This window comes from Rhineura floridana, chromosome 7, assembly GCF_030035675.1.
Source record: "Rhineura floridana isolate rRhiFlo1 chromosome 7, rRhiFlo1.hap2, whole genome shotgun sequence".
In the NCBI taxonomy this organism is placed as follows: domain Eukaryota; kingdom Metazoa; phylum Chordata; class Lepidosauria; order Squamata; family Rhineuridae; genus Rhineura; species Rhineura floridana.
The window spans coordinates 2,587,978-2,601,268 of record NC_084486.1 but is presented as its reverse complement, the minus strand read 5'-3'; the positions used below and the strand labels follow the sequence as shown (position 1 = coordinate 2,601,268).

General features: G+C 44.5%; 1 long non-coding RNA gene across 1 annotated transcript in view; it reads left to right on the top strand.

The window, feature by feature from the left end:
- The first annotated feature begins 545 nt into the window (after window positions 1–545).
- The window catches only part of LOC133388305 (uncharacterized), a 63,074-nt gene continuing 50,328 nt past the window's right edge, over window positions 546–13,291 (top strand). Inside the window, exon 1 of the long non-coding RNA XR_009763728.1 lies at window positions 546–692. This is a non-coding gene — a long non-coding RNA (uncharacterized LOC133388305). The remainder of the gene's footprint in view (window positions 693–13,291) is intronic.

The following is a 13,291-nucleotide window of genomic DNA, read 5'->3' as shown; positions in this document are numbered from 1 at the left end:
ACTTTTTCTCCCCTAGCTGATGGTCTTCTTGCTGAGAGATGCTGGTTCACAGGCCAGCAGGAGAGACTTTTTGGCCTGCCCTAGGCTCAGTCGTGTTGTGACAGGGCAACCGACAGTGACAGCTGAACCCTGCTCTGACAGAAGGGGAATGTAGGGTCCCAGCAGCTGTCAGTCTCTGACCACTGACCAGTATATGGGACCATGGTTGTCTTTGCTCTGCCTGCTGCTCTTCTAACCGGGAGAGGGCTCATGAATGGTGCCAGCAATCTCAAATGGCAATAGAATCATTGGCCTGTTGTTTCACTCTCTCCCTAGTGAAGAAGATATTCTAAGCCCAGATCTGGCTCTTTGCAGCTCTCATACAAGGGAAGAAACTCCCGAGGTACCAAAGATAAAGGCTTTTGGAAAGCAACCAGTTCAGCTGCTGTTTGTAGAGGTGTTAATGTTTAGCTGTTCCATTTCAACAACGAGGCCATCATCACTGCCCCTCGGTCTCCCTGCCAGCTGGCAGAATGAGAGCTGCTGGCAAGACAGTGGCAACCACAATCATCATAGGCCTCCTCGGCTGACAGAGAGCAGAGGTGAGACTGAAAAAGGAACAGATCCTATGAGTTGATGAGATGCAAAAGAGCTACTTTCCTGGATGTGAAAAATGGGAACATGCCTTTCCTCCAATCAATACTTCCTCAGAGGTGAATACTTCCCCAGAGCACTTAGAGGTGCTCTTGCTTGCCTCTAAGAAGGCCCTAAAGAGCATTTAACTCTAGTTTCTTTTTGTATGGCTTATGATGCTGTGTTTTAATATCTGTTTTATCTGCTGCTGCTCTTTTTAAAAAAATCAGATTTGATTTATTTATTTGCTACACTCCTTTTAATATTTTAATGAATGTTGCTTTTGTTATTTTGTACTATTTTATACTGTAAATCACCAGTGATGACAAGGGGGTACAGAATCCTGCAGCCCGACCGGGGGTTGTGGGTGGGCGGGGAGGCAAACACCATCAGCTCGTCAGTTACACCAACCTTTTTCTTTTTCTCTTTCCTTCTCCTCCTCTGTCCTTTTTTTAAAAACTGAGTGGGTGTGCTGCTGTGGACCAAAGCTTCCCTGAGCTGTGCTCACCATCTTCATTACCCCAGAGGCACTCTAGGAAAGAACGAAAAAGTGACCCATCCCCCCAGCCATCCCCCCCAGGGGTGGGAAGGGAACCCTTTTTCTTTTTCCTCTCCCATGCCAAAGGATGGGGGAGGCAGTGGAGTAACCAGAGTGGTGGGAGGGACCCAGAGAGCATCTTGCCCAGGGCTGTTTCACACCTGGCAGTGCCACTGTAAACTGCCTTGGGAAGATAATTTATCCTGAAAGGCAGTTTAAAAATCTATTAAGTAATTAACCTCTAATACCTCTGCATAACAATTTCCCTTGTCTGGCAGTTAGAAATACCAAATGCTGGGCCCAAGCAAGAGCTAGCCATTGATCTCATGTGTCCAGAGTGGAAATGGGATGATCGCGAAGAGATCCTAGCCCTCCTCTGTGTAACAACCTTTCCAGTACTTCAAGTATTGCTATTCCCTACACAGAGATTTTTTAAAGACAGGGTACTACAGAAGGCTAGAACTTAAGTTTTATTGTATATTTTGCACTTTGTTGTACACCGCCCAGAGAGCTATGCTAGTCGGGCGGTATAAAAATCTAACAAATAAATAAAAATAAATAAATAAATTTAAATAGAAAATATGTTCCAAATATGGTAGGCAATGCTATGGGAGATGAGGAGGGGAGGTCTATTTTTGTGACCCCCCCCCAAACCTTTTCATATTTGAACCTATAACAGACATTCTTGAGGAATTCAGTTTTGTGAATTCCAATATGAATTGACCCTCTGGACCTAGGATCCCCAAATGCAATGCTTGCAGGTGCGATGGCACTCCTGGACACTCCCTTTAGTGCCTGCTAGGGGCTCTTACCACTGCAAGTTTTTATTAGGGATGGGAGAGAATATCTGGTAAATCAGACTTAGTACTGGATTCCGAATTAATTTGACAGTCCGCTATCTTTTCAGTCCAGCACTGATTTCTTCCAGTGGGCTGCCACTGTAATTGGCACAGATTTTTTTGTGATGGGCCATGGCTGTAATCATCATAGATCCCCCCCCCAATTTTATGTAATTATCTTTGTAATTTCTTCTAAGTTGATGCACTTGTAACAGTGTGTAGATGTGATAAACGGGGGGGGGGACCACGTGAAACACTGTGATCATTTACATAGGCATTTACGTTAGAAATTATGCCATTTTTTTTGCAACAAACCAAACCAACCAACAAACCAGTGGATCGAATCGGCAAGTGCCAAAGCAAGCGGGAACAAAAAAAGGGCGGATCGGGATTGAACGACGGACTATCAGAATACAAGCGGATCGGAACTATACAACAAACCCCATTCCTAGTTTTTATATTCTTTTTACATCCCTTTTTGAACCCCCCCCTTTAAAAACCTTCAACAGCAGCTTGGCTGGCTGGAAAGAGAAGCCCAGGCCTCTAGTTGCCTTCCGCTTAGGATAGCCCAGAGGCATTCTTCATAGGAAGGGAAAGAGTGCATAACAGCTGGAGGCCAGAGCCCAGCCTTCTAACCTACCTCAAAAAAAAAGGAAAAGGGATGCTGCTGCTGCCTGGTTAGTTTGGGGTTGGGGTGGCTGGGGGCAGTTTTCCTGAATAGTTTGTTTTTGAGGGTGTGTGCTCTGGCTTGGCCCTTGTGCCAGAGGTAAACCTAGGTCTTCAGACAGGGGGACTGGCCAAACCCTAGAGGATTGTGGTAGCCAATGTTAGGCCAATCCATAAACAGAGGCTCTTGAGGAGAAGCCAAGGCAGAGCAACTCAGGCAAGGGCAAGGTATGAACTGTGGCCTAGTGGTCAGTCAGGGTAGGGTGCATGAACAAGCCACTGCAGTGCTCAGAGCTAAAGCCCTCTATTACTCCAGCATCTAGCAGTCTTCAACAGGGAGCTTAGGTAGCCTGGACACTCAGACCCTGCCCAGGCCCAGCTGCAACTAGTTAGTCCAGCCTTCAACGTTCCCTGCTTCCAAGGAATCATTTACTCCGTCTTGAGGAGCCTGGTTCTTCTGAGTTGTGAGGCTATACCTGCACCTTCTGGCACTGGTGTTTCTTGGGGCTGGGGGGTAGTTCAGCCTCCCCTCTGATTCTGCAAGTGAGACAGCTGCAGCAGGTGAGTCAGGAACCTTGTCTATACTTCTGGGTCCTCTGCTGCAAATGGGTCTAGCATTGCTTCTCATGAGATGCTAGAGACGCCTTGGAGTCAGGAAGCACCATGAGGAGTTTACGATGCTGAAGTTGGTTCCCAGTTCCCAGTTCCTTATTTGCTTGAAAGTTCAAAACACTAAAAAAGAAGAAAAGTTGACAGCTACAGCAACTTCAAGCCAAAGTTAACATGTCTCTGGACCCCAAAATATATGTTGGGGTACCCTGTATGATATATCGCTGTGATCGGGGGACTCTCCCCGTCAAGAATAACACTACATTTATGCAATCAAAATCATCAGGCTTTTACACTGCAAGTACTAAAAAATATCTTAGTTATAATTATCACAGAAATAATTTTATTAAAATATTAATTTAATTCCAGAATAGGTAGAGATTTTTACCTTGTGGTTTGTTCAGATGTGTCAATACCATGCACTTCATAATCCTGAAATATTTAATCAGAACTGTAGTTTTGTATTTTCTACATAGCTTATTGTTGTTGTGCATAGATGCCCATATCTGTTCCTTATGTCCACAAGAAAAACCACGTCAGGCACGATGCAGTGGCATCTCGCAGAGGACACTATCCACTTTGCTCATGTGGATGATTTTTCATAGCCCACAGCAGATTTTGGAGTGGTCACCGCAAAATACATATTTCCCCCTATTTACTCTTCATTATTTTAGCTGGGAGAGTCTGGCATCTCATAGAATACCCTTTTCGTGGGGTGTATGATTTGTCCTGGCCCAGAGCAGATTTTGGGGGGGGCACCCAGAGTTACTCATTTTTTTCTGTCTCTTTTTGTCCATTTTTGTTTTGCGTAGATGCCCTTACATGTGCCCTGTGCCCAGAAGAAGCTGTGGGCCAGGCAGGACACACTGGCATGTAGAGGACACTCTCCCCTTTCCTGGGGTGTATGATTTGTCCTGGCCCAGAGCAGATTTTTTGGGGGGCACCCCCAGTTACTTATTTTTTCCTGTGTGTGTTTGTAAGCAATAGAGAACTATATATCTATATATAATCTGCTGTGTATTGTCCTTATTTTTAATGCTTGGGGACGTATGCTTTTCTGAAACATTTTTATTTTTCAAGATTTATTTTTCCTGGATCTCTCAGTGGCTTTCAGAAACAAAAAACACCAATAATCTCATAAGCTGGACCTGGAAGGAGGCAGACCTAGAACTAGGGGCAGAGAAGAAATTTGTGTCAGTTTGCATTTAAAGGTGAACCTACCTAATCTGCATTTAGTGAAAGAATACAAAACTGTAACAGATCCATTCATCAAAATTCTCACCTTGAATTTTGCAGCCCAGGTGTCCAGCCAAGTAATGTGCGCAAAAATGCATATAATAGGGTAAAGTATACATAACAATGCATTAGTGAAAATAACTGACAGAAATGCATTATATTTGGAAAAATATAAATATTAGGGAAACTATATTTTGCAAATATTTGCATATTATGCAACATTGCATACATAAATGTGTGTTTTAGGAGAAATTAGCACTACAATGCTGATGAATTTTCAAGGGCTTTTGTAATCCGCTAGCTTTATAGATCAAAACTGAGAGGGTTACATAGGGGAGCCATAGCTTTGTGGAAGAGCAGAGAAGCACTGTACATGAAGTCCCAAGTTCTAAAGCTGTGTGGAAGGTGTACATAAGGCCAATTAAAATTAATACAAAGAATCAGTCCATAAAACAAAAAAACTAAACAGCAGCAAAATTAATCTATCAATTTCAAATGCTCTTTGAAAGAGAAAGCATTTGACCTGCCTTTGACAAAGCAGCAGGGAGGTTCCCATATCTTGGAGAAGGACACTTCAAAAGAAAAGGCCCTGCTTCTTGTGGAAAGACCAAACTGGTCCATGGGGATCTATGGATGGGCTTCAGGGGGTCCATGAACCGGGTGCAAAAAAAAATAAAAATCAATTTCCACTGCAATAAAATACATTGTATTTATTCTCCTTTCAATTGTTTTCCCTTCCATTCTTAAAAAGAGATGCAAATAAAATGAAAAATAGTCTCATTTTTATTATAGAAAGAGAAGACTGAGACTCCCACTATGTCCAGCATTTAACTCTCACAGGTCTGAGCTTGCTCAGAACCTATGTATGATTCTGATATAGGCTAAAACTACCAAATGGGGCTGTTCTTGAAGCAGCCTAGACTCTTCTCTGGCTCCTCTCTAATTTGCTAAAGTGCCTGTTTTAGACAGGCCTAACAACAGATGGAGTAGGATCCTTCCTAGGGGGGCTGACAAACAGGCAGACCAAGGAGGGGGACCTCCTTGCCATAGCTACACTTTTGGATTAGGATTGGCTTAGTTGTGCACAGAGCTGATTGGTCAGAGAGCAGCTGATTGACAGAAGTGTTTGCAGTGGTTCTTTGACTTCAAATATAATTATAAAATATGCGTGGAACAACAGAGAGTGTGTGGCTTTGAGCTTTTGGGGGATTTCTAAAAAATTGCTTGACATTCTCATTGGGAGGTGCTACGCCCCAGTAGACAGCCTCCACTGTTGTTGTGCACTCGCCCTGCCTTATTCACTGATATTTCAGAGGGTCCTATTCTTAACTTGCTCCTTAAAACAAGCTATCATTCTTTAAACAGAGGCTGTCATTGTCTGTCATGTCACAAATTTAAAAGAAACATTTCACAAAAAAGATGCAGGGGAAGGAGAGCCACAGCTCTGGGGGCGGGCTGTGCACCCATTTCCCTGGACTACCGTTCGTAAGCTGCAGCTAGTGAAGAATGTGGCGGCTCACCGGATTAAGGGCAGTCGCCGCCGTGACCATATCACCCCAGTCCTTAAGAAATTGCACTGGCTACCTGTGGTTGCACGGGCCAAATTTAAGATCCTGGCTTTAACTTATAAGGCTCTTCATGAGGCTTGCCTACTCTAAAGAGTCTCCTTCACTCGTACCAGGGGCACCGGCTTACAAGATTGTCCTTGAATGACTCACTTCTTACACCTCCAGTAAAAGAGGTGAGGTTGGTGAGGACAGGGTCTAGAGCCTTTTCTATTGTGGCTCCTACGCTTTGAAATTTGTTGCCAACTGACCTCCATCAGGCCCCTCCCTGCTATGCTTTTGGCAGACCTTGAAGACCTGGCTCTTTACCCAGGCATGGGAAGGGGATTAGGCTGGCAGATTGCAGTTCTTGGGGGCTTTAAATTCAATTTAGGCTGGCAGATTGCAGATCTTAGGGGGGGGGGTTGAATGTTTAAGCTTTTAATTTTTAATTTCTAATTTTTAGGATTTTGATTATGTCTATATGGAATGTACTTGTGTTTGGTTGTAAGTTGCCCAGAGTGGCAGATTAACCTCTGCCAGATGGGCGTCTTAACAAATCTCATAAATAAATAAATCCCCCCCCCCCGGCTCCAAGGCTACTCCACCCCAATTTGGTATAGCAAAGACAGTAGGCAAAGAGACTGAGGAGAGTTGCAGGAGGAAAGGGGCTGGTAAGGAGAAAGTTAAACACACACCAATGCCTGCTTCTGCATTGCAATTTGTGACCCCTATGGTTTTGCATTGAAAAATCAACAGCCGACACTCCCAGACCACTGAGCTTCTAGTTTAACCCTGAGCTTGAATGGAGACAGGGCACTGGATGGTCCTTGGTTCAAGCCATGCCTGTGAAATGGGATCTGCTACATTCTAGTATGTAAATTAATTCAGTTTTATTGGCAGCAAATTGTCTCTTCAAACATTTTGATCTCCCTGTGTCTTTTTCCCTCAATTCCCTTTTACTGTGTGCTTTATCACCCTTGCTGATTTAAAAAGCAGAAATATGATTTATGTTAGAAATTAATGAGTAGAATCAGCTGATGCTTGAACCAACCTCATGTCTCACATTTCTTAACTCTTGTGTTGATATTTAAACAAGGTTAAGAATATCTGGGAGGCTCTTGGCTCAAACTCCACAATAAAGAGCAACATGGGAATAGATTTGGGCTGCAGAACATTTCTTTCAGATTAGAAACACACTTACTGTTCTGTCGGTTCTAGTGGATCTCCACTGCTCTCTTCTGTAAACGGGGTTACAAAACACTAGTCATACTCTGGCCTTTTACTGTAAAACTTGGTGGGAGCCGTTTGAGTGTGTGTGTTTCTAAAATTCAGGCTATAAACACACTAGTTGCCAGAACAAAGTGTTAGTCACACCTGGAGGGGGTACAGGTTGATCTGCCGACTAGCTGCGAAATCTCTTTGAAGCTGAATTAAAAACAAAACAAAATGCACTCCCACCGGGTTTCACAGTAAAAAGGGGCGGGGTTTGACTAGCACCATGTGCCCCTGTTTTCCGAAGAGAGAGACGCACTTGGAACCAGCAGAACCGTGAGTGTGTTTCTACCTTCACCTTCAAAGAGATTTCGCGACTAGTGTGTTCACAGCATCAGTCTAAGGGCAAACCTAGGGACTACAGGAGACATGGAAGTCTTACTGCTCCACGACTCCCACTCCCCTTTCTCAGAACACCCAGTTTAACACAATCCATTGCACGGTATCATCACGCTATGTGCTGTTCCACCCCCACTAGCCAATAACATGAGGCACAACAGGAGTGGGGGAAATCACACTACAGTTAAATTAGGACCAAACGACATAAAGCCATAAAGCTGACTGGGTGACCTTGGGCCAGTCACTGCCTCTCAGCCTAACCTACCGCACAGAGTCGTTTCAGGGGTTTAATGACAAGGAGGAGAACCATGCACACCACCTTGAGCTCCTTGGAGAAAAGGTGGGATTTAAATCTACTACTGCTGCTTCTGCTGCTGCTGCTACTACTACTACTACTACTTTTATTATTATTATTATTATTATTATCATCATCATCAACAACAACAACAACAATAGCTGTTCTGTTGGACCTCTGTATTTGAAACTCCCAGCAATTTTTGTTGTAAAAGCTGCAATGGTGGGTTGGGATGAGTGGGATTCAGGACCAGAGAACATATGGAAGGATCTTACCCTTCCTCCCATGCTATGGCCCTGATCCAGATATATGTATATATATCTTACTAACTCTCACACATGCACCTCCCATGAACAGCAGAGGGCAAAACATGTGAGCTTAAATCTGGATCAGGCAGCTCTGTAGCGGGGGGGGGAGATTATCTTCTTTTTAATTTGTGCCATGACAGACAGTGACAACCTCCATTTAAAGAAAGACAGCTTGTTTTATGAACGGGCAATTAAAGAATAGGACCCTCTGAAAAATTCAGCAAAAAAGGCAGAGTGAGTGCATAACAAAAGCCTCATTTGGAAGAGCCCCCAAAGTCTGCTCATTTAAGAAATCCTCTGACTGAGGGTGGATTTTTTATGATCACAATCACCCTATAATTACTTAAGTGATCCTGAAAAAACAGCATCTGTAGTAACATGATCCTTGAAGAGTTAAGTATTAGAACTTTATACAATATTATGGGCTAGAGTCAGACCCTACCCCATGGACTTTCCTTTGCTCTGCTTTTCAGTTTCAGTTTCAGTTGTGTTCTCTTCCCAGCCAGCAATAAACATATTTGTTTGCCTGCGGTAAGAAAGAGTTTGTTTATTCTGCAGTTACTATGAGTAGGATTGACTGCTTATTCCTAAAGGGGGGAAATAAAAGATAAAATGATCTGAAAAAATGGCTACCCCAAGTTACTCTTTAATCTTCTAAAGCACTCACTATACTCACAGTCAAAGTGGCTATTTTTTATTCTTTTTCTTGTGTACTTGATGGTAAAGGATGAAAACAGCCCTAAAGAAATAGAAATAGTAAACTACAGTTAACTGGCTGGCTGGCTAACCACCTAGGCTGTAACTCAGGCCTAATTTTTGATTTTCCCAATATGTGCCACTCAGAATGATGCCTTTTCAGGGCAGGAAAATGAACTCAGTGACCAGTAAAAAAGTTCCAATTGCTTTCCACAGTTAGTTTCCAGTCACTTAGTTCTTTATATGGTAGCCAGAGAGAAAAGTTTTATCTTCATTGAGCAACAGGAAGGAAAAGGAAGGACTCTCAAGGAGGAGTTTAACAAACATACCCTAAAGTATTTATTTCCTCTCCACCCTTCCCTAGACTTGTAGTATGGACAGGCTTTTCTGATAAAATCTAAAACTGTGATACCTAATGCAGCATCAAAGCCAAGCTCAGAAGCTCACTGTCATTACCAAAGTAGTTCAGTTCATGAAGAATCAGAACACAGGAACAGAACAGAGCACAGGTGAAAGGGGAATGTAGCTATAGGCAAAGCCAAGCTTTTGAGTGTGGTATTCCTGGAGATCTCTCAAAAAAGGTGAGACAATTCAACAGATTAAACTTTCAGGTAAATTAACACACTCTCTGGATGGAGGAGTGAGGGGGAAGGTCGCTGCCTTTCCTTTCCTCTGTCCCCTGGCCTGGGCTTCATGTCCTTACCACCAGTGTGTGAGTTAGCTGGCGCAATGTGCCTCCCCCCCCCGCAATACCCCACCTAACAAGGAAGGCTGGCAACAGGGCTAGGATCAGGGCTCCAGTGTATATGTGTGTGCTATGGCCCTACTCTAAATGGGAGGGGGAGATAGTTGCAACTGGGACAGCGGTGTAGCTCAGTAGCAGAGCATCTGCTTTGCATCCAAATGGCTCCTGGTTCAAGCCCTGGCATCTCCAGCTAGGGCAAAGAGAGACCCCTGCCTGAAATCCCGGAGAGCTACTGCCAGTCAGTGTAGACAGTACTGAGTTAGATGGACCAACAGCTGGAGGGTCTGACTTGGTGCAAGGCATTTGCCTATGTTCCTGAGTGCTTCAGAAAAGAAAAAAAGGAGACTGGGTGTTGGAAACCCAGTGTAACATTTGATATGCCCCTTACACGTTATGAGGGAAAGAAAAGAGTCTCACAATGGTAGCAGCATCCTGCCTCTCATAATGTCTAATTTCACCCAAAAGCTGGCTTTAAAATCAAAATGTTTGTAATGTGCAAAGACTATTTGTGTGGCAACACAACTAAGTATGAAAAATTAATTGCAAGCATAATAATAATGGTTAAAATGACTGAGGCTACTCTTAAGGGGTAATGTGACTACCTAGCAATGGCAAATTCCATCCATTCATAGAATCATCACGTAAGCAAGGACTTAACAGTATTTGGTTCAGACTTCAGCATTTAGATAATCTTATATGTACTTTAAAAACACATAGATCAGTTGCCTTTTTTATGGCTGTGATGGCCAATACCAGACAGTGCCTTAAGCGGTGGTAATGCAGCCGAAGCTCTGCTCACGGTCGGAGTTCGATTCCAACGGAAGGAGGAAGTCGAATCTCCGGTAAAAGAGGTCGAGGTCCACTCAGCCTTCCATCCATCCATGGTCGGTAAAATGAGTACCTGGCATATGCTGGGGGGTAAAGAAAGGCCAGGGAAGGAACTGGCAATCCCACCCCATATATACGGTCTGCCTAGTAAAAGTCACAAGATGGCACCCTAAGAGTCAGAAATGACTCGCACTACAAGTGCGGGGGCACCTTTGCCTTTTCTACCAGAATTTCCAGTAGCCAAATCTTCAGTCATTTCTATACCTCCCTGTTCCTCCCCAAATGTTGTGTGTGGGTTTCATCTTAGTAGGCAGGCAACATCGCCTTCTTTCTCTTTGTTATCTTCCACATGTGCTCTTTGCCACTGTCAGGGACTTGTGTAGGCCAGTTCTTCTCTCCCTCTATGTTCCATTTTTCAATCCATGCTCATCTGTGCTCCCCACCGCATTAGTCCTGGAAGTTAAAAAACCTAGATTCTTACTGAAACTTTTTGGTTCCCCACTCTTTTCTTTTTAATGTACAAACTGATATTTTTCTGTGTATGTGGGAGTACCTCAAGTAGGCAGAACCGCCTACTTTATCTATAGGTGGCCCCATTTTGCTGCCAGCTGATAGGCACCAGACCACCCATGTTTAATGTTAGGAGGAACAGGTGCGGCCCTGCAAAAAAAGTTGCTTGTGTGTGTGTGTGTCTGGGGGGATGCCTTTAGAGCTCTCCCTTCTCAGGCAGGAAGTTGCCCATAACTGTGTGTCTCTTCCTGTGTCGTCCTTTTCCAGCCGTTCCTTTCCATTCCTCCATTATCCAGTTTTCAGTAGTCATTCAGTATTTCATGGGCATTGGGTATGCATAGTGTGGGACTTTCCCCCTCCCCTCAAGAAGTTTTCCCTGCTCTTAGGGTTTTTTCCTCCCCAATTTTTTTTGTATTACTATAAACCTCAGGGTTACCCCAACCTCCTTTTTGTGTGCAATCGTTGCCATTTTGGCTACGTAAGTGACATCCCTCAGGAAACTGAACTGGAATTAGAATGCCAGATGAAAGATGATGTGTCCTGGTAGACAGACCAAACACCTTCAGCTGCATATGGGTTGGAAGGAATGAGAAACTCTGGAAAGGCAAAGTGCACAGTTTGAATCTGATGTTCTGTCCAGAGGTGGGTCCATTGTGCTATTTTCAGGAGCAGGTGACATATCTGCTTGCATTAGCCTATTAAATGTGTTGGCACTTAAATAATTCATTCCCTTCAAAGACTTATGAAATGGCCTTTTGTCTGCACTCACACCTGTTAACCCCACAATGACCTTTGAAAACATCCTTGCCTCTTTGGGAGGCATCCTGTTTCAGACTTGGCTGATGCATCACATAGAGGGAGGACAGGGTGCAGGGTGGAAAATCAGGCTGAAGGGGAGGGCAGGAAAAAAAGAGAAAGCCAGGCAGAAGAGAGGGAGGGAGAGAGAACGCGCGCAAGTCAGCTGGTTTGGGATGGAGGGAAATGGCAGAACACATACAAGTGGAAAGAAAGAAAGAAAGAAAGAAAGAAAGAAGAAAGAAAGAAAGAAAGAAAGAAAGAAGGTCTACAGGAAAAAGGAAGAGAATTAAAAGGAACAAGGGAAAAATTCTAGTGCTTTAATGTCCCCTTTCATATGTGCTCAAAACACAAACAGTGGCTTCCTCTTTTTCATTTCCATTAATAGAATTCTCAGTGCTGGAATGACTAAAGTTAAGGGACAGGTTAAAGTTCCACAGAATGTTAATGCTTAACCAGGTTGGGCCCTGGTTGAGGGCCCCTGCGGCCCAGATGGGCCCCTCAAGGGCCCCTCCTTAGGAGAGGAGGGTAGTGCTCCCATTCCATGATCTGTGGCAGCATTGGCTTCCTGCACTGCCGTGGAGAGGAAGCTCCCAGGCACCTCCACCTCCCCAACATAGTCAGTGTGGGCTCCCATAAGCCCGCACGCATGCCCCACTTGCCTCTCCCGTCCCTGTAAATGATGTGTGAGCTGTGCGAGCGTGCCTGCCATCAAATAAGATGGTGACGGGGGCTTCCCTAAGGGACTGACACCCTCGCCATTTTGGTTGATGGCAGGCCTGCGCACACAACACGCATGTCATTTACAGGGACAGGAGAGGTAGGTGGGCTTACTAGGCCCATGCAGCCTGTATGGGGGGGTTGGGCTAGGGCACTATGGGCCCGGGGCAGGCTGGTGCCCAAGGGCCCAGTCATGCCGTCAGCCCTGCGCTTAAGGTAAATGTAGAGAATTCCCCTGAGCCCTTCCCCCTCCTTGGGCTTAATCCTGCCTGTCAGTCTAGACTGTTAACATGGAAATCACCAAAGACCATCCCAGCCTTGACAGGATTTGCTTACCAGAAGTCTAGCCCACAGGATGACAAAGGATGAAAGCCAGTAACCAAGTCACTCACTAGATGGAAGACAAAGCTAAAACAGCCACAAAATCCAGTAAATTGGTTGCAGTATGGGGAACATAATTTCTCCCTTGCTCCAGACAGAACATGTGAACAACCCATCCACCTACACGCATACTGACTTTCTCCAAAGTATTGAAGTTCACATTCCCCTATATTCAGTGCTTTTATTTTTGTAAACAATGATGTGCCAGTACTCATGTCTTGATAAAAGTGCCATAGGTGCCAGTGCAATATAGCTGCCACGGGCAGCAAAAAATGAGGTGTTGGAACTCCATCCTGGTGGGGAGTACCACCACAGACAAAGCAGAAAGCGGTCCTGCCCCCAAGACAGGCCAGAC